Below are 16,934 nucleotides of genomic sequence, written 5' to 3' on the forward strand. Positions count from 1 at the left end.
CTAATCCAGTATGACTGGTATCTTTCTAGAAAATTTGGATACAAACACATACACAGAGGGAAGATGATGTGAAGATGCAGGGAGAAAAATTCTCTTGGGAATGGGAGAGGAGACAAAAATCAAAGTGATATCACCCAATTTTTTGAAAACAGAGCTAAAATACAAGTCTGTAGTGTGTGGGAGGGAGGAGAGGGGATGCAGCTAGGCCAAAAAGAAGTGAGCACTGCTGAACCACAAAAAGGCTCAGAAATTGGAGTGCTTCTAAGGCTCTTCTCCATCCCAAGGAAGGAATGTTTATTTCTGCTGAGACTAAATCAGATTATGTGAACTCAGTAACAATGAGTCCATTTGAGGGCCATGTAGGAGAGGCCTAACGGAGGCAGTAAGTGGAAGTCTGCTCTTCCCCACTCAACTCCCACAATGCGAGCAGCCTGGCTCACATACTCCAGGAGGAATTAAGAGGGTTCTTCTCTGAGAAAAAGAACCACCTGTATATATAGTAATAAATAAAAAAGAGAAATTGACACTGTAAAGTGACCCAGCAAAAAAAAAAAAAAATGCAGACCCATTAATGATCACCTTTTAAGTTTTTATTGACTCACTATTAAGTATAAGAAAATATTTAAACATTTGAAAAATTCTTCCCACATAAAAGAGAGTGGTAAAAACAAGCTGAATTTTCTTCTAAAAAAAAGCATTTTTTAAAAAAGAAAGTTTTAAAACAACTAATTAAGAAATTCTCAACGATGAGAAAACATTGTGGTCATGAGACAAGAATTGAATGCTATTGAAAGGAATAATACAATATTATATATTAAAATTTTCATATTAGAATTGTAAAATATTAATAGGAGGATTGGAAGATATCAGATCCATTGGAAAAAAATCTTCCAGGAACTGGAACAAAAAGTTTACAAAACAAAAAACACTAAAGAAAATATAAGTAAACCAGAGGATTCACCTAGAAAGCCCTAGGAGAGTCCACATTGACAAGTAGGAGTTCTTGAAGAAGATAGGAAGAATATCAAGAACAAGTGTTCAAAGAATAAATAGAAAATATCCCTGAAATAACCTAATTTTCTAGATTAAAATGTCCACAGAGTGTCTACAAAGCAAAAGATGAACAAAACTAACACCAAAACATTAGAAATAAAATTATGTTGTTTAAGCCACTAGTCTGTGGTACATGGTCATAATACACTTGAGAACTGCATTATGGTAATGGTCCTGTTGAGAACTTGGATCCAGGACATACTTGCAGTTAGGCCTAGATTCAGTTGAAGGAAAATGGCACTGTCAATTATCTTGGGAAGAGAACAAATCCTGACACAGGAAATTAGCAGCCCTTGAAATAATAAGGGAGAAGAGCCTTCCTTCTGATTTGAGTTCTAAAGGATTTTGGAGGGAGTGGATGATGGCATTCAAGCCTGGACTCTAAGCTCTGAAAACATTTGGAGCACTCCTAGTAATGGGTTGAGCTAGCTCTCCTCAGCCCATGTGGAAGCAAGAAGGGAACTGACTCAGTAGAGATTATATTAAAACTAGAGGCCCGGTGCATGAAATTCATGCACTGGGTGGGGGAGAGGGGTCCCTCAGCCCGGCCTGTGCCCTTTCACAGTCTGGGACCCCTTGGGGGATGTCTACCTGCTGACTTAGGCCCAATTCCCCCTGGACCTAAGCTGGCAGTCAGACATCCCTCTCCCAGTCCAGGACTCCTCGCTCCTTACCGCCCGCCTGCTCGCTGCTCCTTACCACTTGGCTTGCTGCTCCTTAGCGCTGCCACGGAGGCGGGAGAGGCTCCCCCACCACCACTGTGCTTGCCAGACATGAGCCTGGCTTCTGGCTGAGTGACACTCCCCCGTGGGAGCACACTGACCACCAGGGGGCAGCTCCTGAGCGTCTGCCCCCGTGGTGGTCAGTGCGCATCATAGCAACCAGTCATTCAGCCAGTCGTTCCACCGTGTGGTCAATTTGCATATTAGGGTTTTATTATATAGGATTAGATTGGGACAGAGAGGGTGGTCCCTTTACTCATAGTTATAAGCTACTCTCTGTTGGTTCTTTCATTCTCCCTAAGTGTCCAGTAAACTCAAGTTCACAACCTATTCCTGTTGCACTGGAGCTCTGATCCCAGTTATAAGAAGGGCATGTTCAAGGAACAACCAGAGTTGACCTCCAAGGAGACAGAAAGCACTTACAAAATCCTTGGCTGCACAAACACAATATTTTTCACTTCTGTTTCCTGATCATTATTTATTTGGCACAATGGGCCCACTCTATTATCACCTGTTCTCTATTCCTCTTTATATTAAAGCCTCTGAAAGGAATGTCTCTATTCAATAGCTCTGCTTTACATTGGCCATTGTCATTTGAATCTATTTAAATAGCCATTGTCCCTATTACACTACCAAAAATGACTGCCAAGGTCAACAAAGACCTCCTCTTACTCAACCTCTAAACAGTATTAAACACAGCTGGCCACTCAGATCTTCTTAAAGCATTCTCCTAGTTTTTTTATTTCATCTCCAGCCTTGCTTCGTTTGAGTTTTCTTTGCTGATTCATCCTCCAGTTTTCGGATCTCAAAATGCTAAAGCGTCTGAGGCTCAGTTCATTCTATATTGACTTCACTTTCTATATTTACTCCTTATCAGGGGTGGGGAACCTTTTATCTGCTGAGGGCATTTGAATATTTATAGCATCATTTGTGGGCCATACAAAATTATCAACTTAAAAATTAGCCTGCTATATTTGGTCAAATAATTAACTCACCACTAATGCCTTGGCAGGGCCAGACCAAATGATTTCACAGGCCTTATATGGACCATGGGCCAGATGTTCCCCACCCCTGCCTTAGGTGACCTCATGTAATCCCATGGCTTTGAAATGAATCTATAAAGTGATGGGTCTCAAATTTAAATCTCTGGCCTCAATCTGCCTCTTCAACTCCACACCAGGGTATCCTATGCTACTTAAGCCTCCGTTTCCTGCTCCTCCTCCCAACCCCACTTCTCTCACATTCTTCCCTTCCTCAAGGAACAGCAGCACAATTGGCAAAGGAAATCTAACTGCTATGATGACAATACCCTACTACTTTTACCTTAGGACATAAAGTCTTAATTATGTTCCTCTCTTATCAGAGAACTTTTAATATTTTTAAATCTATCCCTTTCAGAGAAAAATAAGGATATAAATACAAAAAAACTTAAGTGCTGAAGAGAAGAAAAAAGGTTATCTATCCAAGCATAAGAAAGTTGAACAACTAAATCACGCATATACTCTACTTACCAACTCTTCAGAAACTGAATGAGAAGATATAGGTTTAAAGCATTACTGGGGAGATGGATAGAGGCCTGAGGGAGGGCTTCTTCCATGTGAGTCCAGATGGATCCTGGCTAGAAATGGGCCACGGAGGAAGGTAGAGCCACATTGTCCCTCCAAGCGTTTATAAGAGTTGGGTAGGCAACAATCTGTTCTGGAAGATCTTAAGACAACATGACCTCGCTGGAGGGAGGAGGAAGGATTCAATAACCTCCCGAGGGCCCATGAAACTCTCAGATTTACAGTGCACCCTTACATAACCTACACACTGGAGACACAGTGCAGTGCTCATGTAACATTAAACCAGGCACCATCTGGGATCTTTCTTGGCTTCAGCAAACTCAGTGGCATACAGGGTTTACACCTAAGGGGGTGTACTCATATATGTGGGCCTTCAGCAAATTTTATTTTATTATTTTATTTTCATACACAGTGCCCTTCAAGTTTCCTTTTCAGTCTACCCAAATAACAGGTTTTAGCACATCAGGTGATATTTTGCCTCCTGAAGCATTTAAATTAATTTTCTATTACCAATGCAAATGTGTACTTTCCAATTTACCCACTGCACAATAAAACCTAATTTAAAGCAATTAATGTTCATTAATGGCCCCATCTGCATGTTTATCGCTTTATCCTTAAATACTTGAAACATGGTATCCATATTTTATAGCACACTTCTTATCAGCAAGAATCCTTATCCTCAAGGGTAAATGTAAGACTAATGTGCCAGGATCTCATATCTTTTTAAGAAAACTACATTGCTTTTTTATTTTTTATTTTTTTTGCAAAAGCTAGATGAACAAGACAAATGTGCATAATACTTAATGTACCTCATACAAGAAAAGAGGGTCTGGACTTGTGTGCTCAGCTCCCTCTGTTGTCTTCTTTTGCCCTCAGAATGTTTGGCGCAGCAGTGAGTGTGTGCCCGCCAGCTCTGCAGCCCTCCCACAGGTTTTTGTCAGGAAGGAGAGGAAATGAGATGGAGTGCGGCAGCAGCAGCAGCTCTGTGAGGTCTTCCTACCTTGCCCCTGACGTTGCACAACACCGTGTGTGTAGGTGGCAAGTCACACGATGTCACAAAGCATTCTAAGCACATATGTTAGCATTAGCCAGGCACTGCGTTGCCACTGATTAGCTGCATTAGTTGTGTGCACTTGTGGACATTGTTTGACCTTTTTGAGCATTATTTCTCCCATCCTGCCTGACTAGGTTTTTCTTGGGACTTAATAAGGTAACATGATAGAAGATAAAAGCATGTCGTGAAGAGGTTAGGTTCCATCTAACCAGACTGCCTGGCTTCAAATCCTGGCTTCACCTTTTACCAGCTGTGTGTGAGTGGGTATGAGACCTCTTTGTGATCTCGGTTTTCTCATGTGAAAAATGGGTATTATAATTGTTATCTATCTCAAAGCATTCTTGGAAAGATGAAAATGAGTTAATATGTTAAATAGCTTAAAACAGAGGTTGGCAAATTGTATGGATTTGGTGAATGTTCCCAAAAATAACAAAACAAAAACCAACACAAAATAGTAGGTACTTCGGAAATAACAGCTATTTTATTAAAGGCTTTCCCTTTAATAAAAGTCACAGTCTGTGAAGCTAAAATGTGGCCTCTGGGCTTAGAGACAAGAATCCTGGCACAAGGGCTCATGCAGGTGGCAGGTCTCACCACCCCTCTCCCCATCCTAGAAAAAGGCATAGTAAGTACCCTCTCTGTGACACTATTATGTCTAAAGCTCTGAGAGCCAAATGCATGTCTATTGCTTGAAAAAAACAAAGAGAGAGAAGAAAAACAGGGAAAATAATCAATGATATGTTTATATCATTGTAATAAGAAAAGCAAATGAGTTTGGATGGAATATTTATATAATTTTGCTGATCCGAGATCAACCCATCTGATTTCCCTATTCTAAAAAAAAAAAAAAAGCTATTAAATGTTTCCACACGTGTGATTTCAATGAAATTTACATTTGTGAGTCATTATCATTTTGGCGAAAGGCAAAATGATACTCGGCTTGTCACTGGAGGGGCAGATGGGGATGGAGTTTAGGAAGTTGACACACTAGCTGACAGAAATGAGTAAAATTTACGTTCCAACCAACCTAATGGCAAGCAATTATCTCTGAACTAGGATAACAAATGTGCATTTATCCTCAAAAGATGACATGCATTATAGAAGTTTCCAGAAGGCATATTTTCTCTAACAAAACAACTGCTTCTGTATTCAACATAAGAGTTTAATTGGATACTGACCCTTTCAAAAGATTCTGTTACAAGTTAGTTAGATAGTAAGAGAACAGAAAAATCTACCTGAAGTTGTCTGCTACTTTCTGTTACCTATTTTTCTGTTTAAATATTGCCTCACAATGTACTTTTACTTTATGTTCAATACCATTTATAGATTTTTGCATTAGCAAAATATAAATTGCTCTTTGTACAATCCATAGTTATATTATCTTATGAGTATCATAAATAAAACAAATAGATGTGGAAATTTGGTGTTTAATTTGACTTGAAAGGCTATGTTATCATGAGAAAGATGTTTTTGACTCTGTGATTAAATGACATCCTATGTAACAAAAAATTGGCAAATATATAGGCATAATTAATCACAGGTGACATTATATAATTAAATTTTATTAATATAAAACTTTAAGACAATTTAAATGCCTTCTAGTCTGAATTTATAATGTTTTGACTTGTAAATTTATTCAACATAGGAAAGTAACCAAACTAGATACACGGTCCTATCTATAAATTACATATTTTGAAACGAGATGAAATACTTATATGAATGACTTTCATTTACTTATTTTCATGAAGAAATAAAATATAACTACTACTTGATAAAGAAGTAAAATTTTGATAATTAAGTTAAACAGAAAGTCCAGAAATATACATTTACAGTTTATTACACATGGAAACAACCAGTTATTATGTAAGACAAATCACTTATGTTAGAAATAAGGAAGCTGAAGCTCAAAAAATGTTGATGTCATATTCTAGCTGTGCTATCAAATAACAGCGATGATAAAGAGAAAGTGAAAATATCTTCACCCATTTTAAAATTAACCATAACCACCCAAAAAATAAAAAATAAAAATAAAATTAACCATAACCATATTTTAATAGTAGCAATAACTAATCTAACAAAAATGTTGGAAAGAAAGGTATATCAGAAAAATGTCAGCATAAATGTGCTATATTTCAGTGAACTGACAATGGTTTGGTCAGATGGAAGGAAAGAGCAAAAGAAAGGGATAGGAAGAGAAATAATATTGAGTACCTGCCATATGGTAAAATCAATAATAACATAACTTATTCAAAAAAACTTAGTTCAAAATATGTCTTAACACTTACTAGTCAGTGCCATTGGGTGAATCAAGCCCTAAGAATCTCTGGTCCCACAATTCGAAGTGAAGCTTACAATACCTAGAGCTATTGTGAGGACTAAGCAAGAGAGTTTATGTGAAGTATTAAATTATTCCCCAATATAGCAAGACTATCATCCTCTTAGATCTTCAGTGAGTTCTATTACTTAATGCTCATGCCACCAAGTCAGGGGCAGAGCTGGCATTCAAATTAGGCCTGTGTGTAGTCCAAAACCCCAGCGATTCTCATATTTTTAGCCGCAAGACATTTATTTATATACAGGCTTGGGTGAAAGTAGGTTTATAGTTGTGAGTACATGAAACACAGAGCTTATTCTTGTATTATTATTTATTAATAACTAGAGGCCCGGTGCACAAAAATTTGTGCACTCAGGGGGTGGGGGGGGGGAGGTTCCTGAGCCCGTCCTGTGCCCTCTCGTAGTAGTCTGGGACCCCTCGGGAGATAACGACCTGCTGGCTTAGGCCTGCTCCCGGGAGGCAGAGGGCAGGCCCAATCCCTAGGTGCAGCCCCAGGTCAGGCTCAGAGCAGGGCCGATTGGGGAGCTGGGGCGCCGCCCCCTGTCATGCACAGAGCAGGGCGGATTGGGAGGTTGTGATGCCACCCTCAGTCACTCTCAGGGTAGGGCCAATTGGGGGGTTGGGGCACTGCCCCCTGTCACACTCAAGGCAGGGTTGATGGGGAGGTTGTGGCGCCAACCCCTGTCATGCACAGAGCAGGGCCCATCAGTGGGTTGGGTAGCTCCCCCAGTCACGCATAGAGTAGGGCGGATCAGGGGGTTGGGGCACCACCCTCTATCACCTACAGAGCAGGGCCGATCAGGGGGTTGGGGCATCGCCACTGTCACACTCAGGGCAGGGCCAATGGGGAGGTTATGGCTCTACCCCATCACACACAGAGCAGGGCCCGTGGGGTGGGGGTTGGGGCGCCACCCTCTATCACCCACAGAGCAGGGCTGATCAGGGGGTTGAGGTGCTGCCACTCTCACACTCAGGGCAGGGCCAATGGGGGGGGTTATGGTTCTACCCCGTCACACACAGAGCAGGGCCGATCAGGGGGTTGGGGAGCTCCCCCTTATCAGGCAAAGAGCAGGGCTGATCAGGGGGTTGGGGCGCCGTCCCCTGTCAGGAACAGAACAGGGTGGATAGGGAGGTTGTGGCCCCACCCCCTGTCACACACAGAGCCACAGGGCGATCAGGGGGTTTAGGCGCTGCCCCATGTCACACTGATCCTGGTGCCGGGAGGCCTCTCGGCTCCGCTGATCCCGGTGCTGGGAGGCATATTACCCTTTTACTATATAGGGTAGAGGCCTGGTGCACGGGTGGGTGGCGGCTGGTTTGCCCTGAAGGGTGTCCTGGATCAGGGTGGGGGTCCCCACTGGGGTGCCTGGCCATCCTGGGTGAGGGGATGATGGCTGTTTTCAGCTGGTCACACACCTTCTAGGGTGGGGGTCCCCACTGGGGTGCCTGGCCAGTCTGGGTGAGGGGCTGAGGGCTGTTTTCAGCCTGGGACCGAAGCTCCCAACTGCTCCTTTTTTTCTTTTTCTTTTTTTTTTTATTCTGGGCCACCTTTAGATTTGAGGCTCCAGCTCTTAGGCCTCCGCTCCTGAAAGCAGGTATCTGGTTTGTTTCAGTTCTATAATCGAAACTCTGTATCACCTCCTGCTCTGAGATTCTGGGCTCGCTGAAAGCAGGTTTTTGGGGTTTTGTTTAGCTTCTATATGTTACTATGTTTCTTAAACTGCAAGCTCAGAGGCCGGCAAGGCAGGCGGGGAACGTTGCAGTCCTCCGTCACTGAAGCAAGGAAGCCTCATGTTCAGTTTAAGCTGCCTGGCTGCCGGCCGCCATCTTGGCTGGCAGTTAATTTGCATATCGCCCTGATTAGCCAATGGGAAGGGTAATGGTCATATGCCAATTACCATGTTTCTCTTTTATTAGATAGGATTATATGACTTTCCATATGAACAACTGTAAACCCACTTCTCCACACTGTAGATAATTTCCATCTGCTGGGGATTCTTCCCCAACTCTCCTACCCTAAATCTCCAACTATTGTAAAACCCCATTCATCCTTCACATTCGTTTTTAAAAAATATATTTTATTGATTTTTTTACAGAGAGGAAGGGAGAGGGATAGAGAGTTAGAAACATCGATGAGAGAGAAACATCGATCAGCTGCCTCCTGCACAACCCCCATTAGGGATGTTGCCCGCAACCAAGGTACATGCCCTTGACTGGAGTCGAACCTGGGACCTTTCAATCCGCAGGCTGACGCTCCATCCACTGAGCCAAACCAGTCAGGGCCACATTCATTTTAAATATAACTTTTTCTAGTGAACTGTCCCTGGAGCTGATAATACATGTTCTTTTAGTACCCTGATATTTTTTGTTGTTGTACTCACTAATAATTAAAATTAATCAGTCTTCCAATTATTTTTAACTACTGTTTCTCTACTAGAGGGTAAGCTTCATGAGAGCAAGGGTCATCTCTTTCTAGCTGGCCATCATGTCTCCAATCCCTAGTAAGGTATCAGGAACAATACAGGCATTCAATAAAAATTTGTTGGGTACATCAATGAATGCATGAATGGATAAAGAATAAAGAGGAGCTTTAGATTGGTAAGTGTTTTTTTCGATTTTGCTTATTAATAACAAAGTGTTTACCGTAAAAAAAAGAAGCACCTGTTATATGCCAAAATCAAGGAAACATTTGGAGAAATTTAAGATACAACAGAGAAATTATGGGAGGTATTGTAGGGTCCCTGAGGATGTCAAAGGACTTGATTCAGGCCAGAGGAACAAGAATTGCCTAAGAAAAGGAAGAGGAACAATTTTGACCTTGTGATAGGAAAGAGGATCAAAAGATAACTGTAGATGCAGAAATATTATCAAAGGAGAACCCTTAATAAACATGATATTCTCTGTAAAGTAGGAGGTGGCATTAACACATAGGAGTGAGTGATATGGGGGGCATGGGTTTTGATATTTTAGTGAAGAGAAAGGGAGAATGTACTGAGTGAGAGACTCAGAAATGCCAGGAAGCATCAATCATTCAGATGATGCATTTTTAATGTTACTAATTTACCCAGGTTTGGGTAGTACTTTCTACAGCACAGTTCAGCAACTAGGGTCTGAAAGACAGATGGTTACATTCAGTAGAAAGATGGTAATGATGATGATGATGATGACTGCTACAAACACTGACTCATTGTTACTCTATAAATCACTGCTGTACAAAGCTGTGTCTATGAATTAATCACATTTTTTTTACACATGCGATACATGCACACACAATGTAGTATACATTCATTTTTACAGATGAAAAACTGAGACTTCTTTTTTATACAATTTTCTTAAGGTAGAATTTACATACCATAAAATACACCCATTGCATATATACAATTAAGTGATATTTATAAATTTATAGAGTTGGCAATCAAACCCACAAGTTAGTTTTAGACCATTCCATCACTCCAAAAAATTTCCTTGAGCCTGTTTGCACTCAATCCGGCTTTAACCCCAAAACCCAGGCAACCATGATCTGCTTTCTCAATAAATTTACCTTTTCTGAATATCTCATATCAATAAAATCCAATACTGTAGAGACTTGTATGTTTGTGTGACTTCTTTACTTATGATTACGTTTTTGTGGTTCATGCTGTATTATATATCAGTATTTTATTCCTTTATTATTGCCGAATAGCATTTAATTAGATGGCTATACCACATTTTGAAATTCATAGGCATTTGGATTGTTTCCAGTTTCAGGCTATTTTGAATGATGCTGCTGTGAACATTCACATGCAATTCTTTGTGTGAACATATATTTTTACTTCTCTAGTATAAATTCTTAGAAGTGGAATTTGGAATCACAGGGCTATGTGGTAAGATTATGTTTAACATTTAAAAACTGCCAAAATATTTTTCAAAGTAGATGTGCCATTGTATATCCCCACCAGAAACGTGTATGTCAAATATGTTTTCTGTGTCTACTGAGATAGTCATGTAGTTTCTCTTCTTTGTTCCATTAAAATGGTTATTTACATTGGTTGATTTTTAGATAGAAAACCAACTTTGCATTCCTAAAATAAATTCCACATGCTCATGGCATATAGTCCTTTTCATATGCTATTGAATTTCTTTTGCTGATATTTTGTTAAGGAGTTTTGAATCTCTCTTTATGAAGGATATTGATCTTTAGTTTTCTTGTGTTGTTTTCATTTGGCTTTGGTATCAGGGTAATTCTGGCCTGAAAAAATTGACGTGAAAATTGTTTTCTTATTTATTTTATGAGTTTGTAAAATCTGGTATTTCTTCTTTACATATTTAATAGAATGCACTAATTAAGACATGAGATTCCTCTGGTATTTTTATGGTTTCCCGTCTTACATTTAAGTCCTTTATCCATTTTGAATTTATTTTTGTGCATGGTGTAAGTTGGTGGTCTAATTTTATTTTTTGCATGTATCTGTCCAATTTTCCTAACACCATTTATTGAAGAGACTGTCTTGACTCCATTGTATGTTTTTGCCTCCTTTGTCAAATATTAATTGAGCATATTGGTTCGGGTTGATTTCTGGGTTCTCTATTCTATTCCATTGACCTATATGTCTGTTCTTGTGCCAGTACCAGGCAGTTTTGAGAACAGTGGCTTTGTAATATAGCTTGATATCTGGTATTGAGATCCCACCTACTTTGTTCTTCTTTCTCATGATCACTGTGGCTATCAGGGTCTTTTTTTATTCCAGATGAATTTTTGGAGAGTTCGTTCTAGGTCTGTGAAATATGCCGTTGGTATTTTAATGGGAAGTGTGTTTGAATTTATAGATTGCTTTGGGTAGTATGGACATTTTAATGATGTTGATTCTACCAATCCATGAACATGGTATGTTCTTCCATCTGTTTATGTCTTCCTCTATCTCTTTTTCAACATCCTGTAGTTTTCAGAGTAGAGGTCTTTTACCTCTTTAGTTAAGTTTGTTCCTAGGTATCTTAATTTTTTTGGTGTGATGGTAAATGGGATTGCTTTTTTAGTCTCTCTTTCTGTAAGTTCACTATTGGTGTATAGAAATGCCATAGATTTCTTGGTGTTAATTTTGTATCCTGCTACATTGCCAGATTCATTTATCAGAAGAATATATGCATCCCTATGTTCACAGCAGCACAATTCACCATAGCTAAGATTTGGAAACAGCCTAAGTGCCCATCAGCCGATGAATGGATTAGAAAACTGTGGTGCGTCTACACAATGGAATACTACGCTGCTGTAGAAAAGAAATAATTCTTACCATTTGCAACAGCATGGATGGAACTGGAGAGCATTATGCTAAGTGAAATGAGCCAGTCAATGAAAGAAAAATACCACATGATCCCACTCATTTATGGATAATAAAGACCATTATAAACTGATGAACAAAAATAGTTACAGAGGCAGAGCAGCATCGAACAGACTGTTAAACTACAGCGGGAAGGCCAGGGAGGGTTGGGGTGGGGGGTAAGAGATCAAACGAAGGACTTGTATGCATGCATATAAGCATAACCAATGGACACAAGACACTGGGGGGTAGGGGAGGCCGGGGGAAGGTCAAGGGGGGAAAAAAAGGAGACACATGTCATACTCTTTGTAATACTTTAAGCAACAAAAAATTTTAAAGAAAAAACATGAGAGGCTGGACTTTTGTTGGTGGTAAGATTTGAAATTACTAATTATGTTTCTTATTCTGTTTTTTTCTGATTTTCCATTTCTTCTTGAGTGCATTTTGGTAACTTGTAGACACAATTTCTGCTCTAATCTTTATTATTTACTTCCTTCTGCTTACTCTAGATTTAGTTTACTTTTCTTTTCCCAATGTTTTAAGGAGGAAGCTTAGGTTATTGAGATTAGAAACTTTCTTCTTTGGTGTTAAAGCATTTAGAGTTCTAAAGTTCCCTCAAAGCACTGCTTCAGTTGCATTCCATAATTTTCATCTGTTTTGTTTGGTTTCATTTAAGTCAAAATAATTTTTATTTCCATTTTGGTTTCTTCGTTGACCCATGGCTTATTTTAGAATAACCCAGTGATCCCACTTCTAGGAATATATCTCAAGAACTCAGAAACACCCACCAGAAAGAATATATGGACCCCTATGTTCATAGCAGCATGATTTACAATAGCTAAGATTTGGAAACAGTCTAAGTGCCCATCAGCAGATGAGTGGATTAAAAAACTATGGTATGCCTACACAATAGAATACTAGGCTGCTGTAAAAAAGAAGGACTTTTTGCCGTTTGCAACAGCATGGATGGACCTAGAGAGCATTATGCTAAGTGAAATAAGCCAGTCAGAAAAAGACAAGTATCACATGATCTCATTCATATGTGGAATATAATGACCAACATAAACTGATGAAAAAAATAGACCCAGAGACATAGAAACATTGAACAGACTGTTAAACCTCAGAGGGAAAGTAGGGGAGGATGGAAGGGGGAAGAGATCAACCAATGAACTCATATGAGTATATGCATAACCCAAGGACACAGTGGGTGGTGAAGGCTTGGGGTGTGTGTGTGGGGGGGGGGGGTGGAGAATTGGGGAGGAGAGGGCAATGGGGGAAAAAGGGACATATTTATTACTTTCAACAATAAAGATTTATTTAAAAAATTCTCAGATATTTGGCACAGCTTTCTCTCTGTTCTTAAGTACATGTACATTTATAATTGTATCTTTCTAATGTATTAATCCTTTTAAATTTATGAAATGTCTCTGTTTCTAATATTTATTATATGAAGGTTTACTTTGTTTCATATTAATATAACTACTGCAGATTCATCATGTCTATTTCATGCTACATCTTTTTCCAATTTCTTACTCTTAAGCTATTTGTGTCTTTGCACCTAAGTTGTGTATCTTCTAGACAGCATAAACACATCACAAAACACCAAAGAAAAGTTAATTTTTTTCTCCTTAATTATTACCCTTAAGATTTAAATTGTAAAGTTAATGAAGACACTATCTACACTAACCAAGCAGTTAGAAGACTAGAGGTCTCTTATGAATTAGAGTCTTGTCCTGGATAAGGTCTGTTTCCTAACGAAAAGGCTAAAATAATTGTATGCTTTCACAATAAGCTAAAATAATGTTATGCTTGTCAAACTTTTATTTATCAATAACAAAAATGTTCTTATATCAATGTTTATACAATACCTTTTATTATTATTATAATTCTGGAAGGTAGGTGTTATTGAGTCCAAATTATAGCTGAGACCTATCTGTACAGTTAATAAGTGGCAGAATCTTGATTGGAATTCAGTTCTTTTGATGCAGTAATAATGCACCTCACATTACATAACAGGGATTCTCTTCATTAAAAATTTAATTGTCTTGCTATTCTTACAGCACTTGTATGGAACAAGGGTGCATAATGATTCAGCATACGTAAGAGAGAAAATACATTTAATAATTGAGTTTGCAAGCCATAAGAGATTAAATAAATTTTAGTGCAATCATAAATTAAATCGTATCTATCCATTAAAACAGTGGTACTCAATCTGTGGGTCGCGACTCCTTTGGGGGTCGAACGACCCTTTCGCAGGGGTCACTAAGACCATCGGAAAACACATATGTAATTACATATTGTTTTTGTGATTAATCACTATGCTTTTAATTATGTTCAATTTGTAACAATGAAAATACATCCTGCATATCAGATATTTACATTACAATTCATAACAGTAGCAACATTACAGTTATGAAGTAGCAATGAAAATAATTTTATGGTTGGGGGGTCACCACAACATGAGGAACTGTATTAAAGGGTCGCAGCATTAGGAAGGTTGAGAACCACTGCATTAAAAGGAAATTATGTTGAATATTTATTATCCATAACATACCAAGTGGAAAAGAAAATGTGTAAACAGCATACATGGTCCAGAAATAGATGCGCACATATACAATCAATGGATTTATGACAAAAATGTCATTAAAATTCAGTAGGAAAATAATTTATTTTCAATAAATAGTTCTGAAGGAATTAGATATGTATATGAGAAAAAAATAAATCTTGTCTCATTATTTCAAACTATATTTTAAAATGACATGAAATGGCCCATGAACATAAATGTTAAAAAATACAAAACATTCAATTTCTAGAGGAAAACAGAATATTCTCATACCATAGTAGGGTAGAAAACAATTTCTTAATTAGTGCATAAAAGCAATATACATAAAAGAAAATGATAGATTATAGTTAAACACATTTAAGAACTAATTTATCAAAAGATACCAAAAAATAATTAAAAAATAATCTGAGCCTGGCCAGGTGGCTCAGTTGGTTGGAGCTTCATCCTGCACACTGAAAGGTTTCAGGTTGGATTTTTGGTCAGGGTACATACCTCGGTTGGGGGTTTAATCCTTGGTCACAGTATGTATGGGAGGCAACCAATATCTCTCTCTTCCTGCTTCTCTCTCTCTCTCTCTCTCTCTCTCTCTCTCTCTCTCTCTAAAAATCAATAAAAACATATCCTCAGGTGAGTGTTTTAAAAAATCTGAGAGAAGATATTTACAATGTATATATCCAACAAAAAGCCTATACATAATATATCTCAAAAAATTTCTACAAAGTAACAAGCATTGTACAAAAGAGAATATCCAAATGAAAAATCAGCAAAAATCAATATAATTGATCACCAGAGAAATGCGAATTAAAATAACCATGCAATACCACTACATCCCCTTTGGAAAAGTTAAATCCAAATGACTGATATTACCACTGATTGTCAAGGATGTGGAGTAAATGGAAAATTCATGTTTTGCTGGAGGAAGACTAAACTGGTGCATCAACTTTGAAAAACTGTTTGCCATTATCCACTAAAGCGACATATACGTTAACACTATGATACAGCAATCACACTCTTAGGCATATACCCAAGAGAAACAAGTGCATATATCCCTGAAAAGACATATACAAGAATGTTCACAGAAGCCTTATTCATAATAGCCAGAGGCTGAAAAAACCCAAATATTTATCAATAGAAGAATAGATAAATTGTGACATACAGTAGAATAGTAGACAGCATTAAAATTTAACAAGTTAATGATAGATGAAATAAGGGGGATAGATTTTATATACTAGTACATTATTCTGAGGAGCCAGACACATACATAAAATACAATATGATTCCATCAAGAATATATAGAATAGGCATAATTAATCAATGGTAATAGAAGTATAAAAAATGTTACCTCTAGGGTGAAGAGATACAATGAAACATTTTGAATGCCAGGGATGTTCTTGATATTCATGTGAGTGACAGTTATATGTAATGTCAAAGTCAGGTGTTGCTTAAGTTTTAATGTACTTCCTTATGGCCAGTGCCTCTTAATTGTTTTATTGGGTTCAAGTCTGACTTGAGCTACTAGCTTTGGTGTGCAGCTTTTTCTTCAAAATTTTCTGGATGGTAATTCTGAATACTGAATTTTTACTGATTAAAACAAAGTTTAAGAAAAGACATTCTTTAATCCCCTTCCCTTCACCTCTTTTTCTACATCTACTGTCAGATAAGATTCTGAAAGTCACCACTGAATAGCTCTGGTGTTAGCTTGATCATAACAGGCAACTTCTTGATGAAAACTCTTTTTGCAAAAGTCACAAGTCATCTTTACTCCACCGGCACTCACAGTAAAACATTCCTCAAACTTCTAAACAATTTCTTTTGAAACAATGATAAGGGGATATATTCTTGTATCTTAAAAGTGAATGAGTTCTAGATAGTGTCTTTTTTTTTTGATTCTTAAAATTATTTTTGTTATTTTCATAATTTTGAGTTTTTATAAATAAAAATAAAAAATAAATATGTCTCTTTTTGTTTGGGCTGAAAAAGTATTAGTGTTGGCTGGGTTTACCTTTTTTCTTTTCTTGTTTTGCCATTTGAGGTATGTATCTGAAACACACACACACACACACACACACACACACAATTAAAAGAAGTCAGGATAACCCATTTGGCCATGACACACCTAGGTTTTGATATCCTGCATCCAGTGGCGACGTATTCCAAATATGGCTTTAAAGCAACTGTCAGACTGTTTTTACACATAATAGACATAAAATCAGTCAGTCTGAAATCAAGGTTTAGAACCTACCTAAAGTTTGGAGCTCAGGAAAATCAGCCCTAGTTTCTCAGGATAGCCAGTTTGTTTTAGAATGTAAGCAGGATCCCTATGCTATCTTATTGCCCCTACTTTTCCT

The 16,934-nt window shown here is 38.2% G+C and overlaps 1 protein-coding gene across 1 annotated transcript in view; it reads right to left on the reverse strand.

Moving 5' to 3' along the window:
* The window catches only part of HS6ST3 (heparan sulfate 6-O-sulfotransferase 3), a gene marked incomplete at both ends in the record, with an annotated part of 710,363 nt that overhangs the window by 134,553 nt on the left and 558,876 nt on the right, over window positions 1-16,934 (reverse strand). The window lies entirely within an intron of this gene.

The sequence above is a fragment of the Myotis nattereri genome (assembly GCF_964212035.1).
Source record: "Myotis nattereri genome assembly, chromosome: 2".
In the NCBI taxonomy this organism is placed as follows: Eukaryota; Metazoa; Chordata; class Mammalia; order Chiroptera; family Vespertilionidae; genus Myotis; species Myotis nattereri.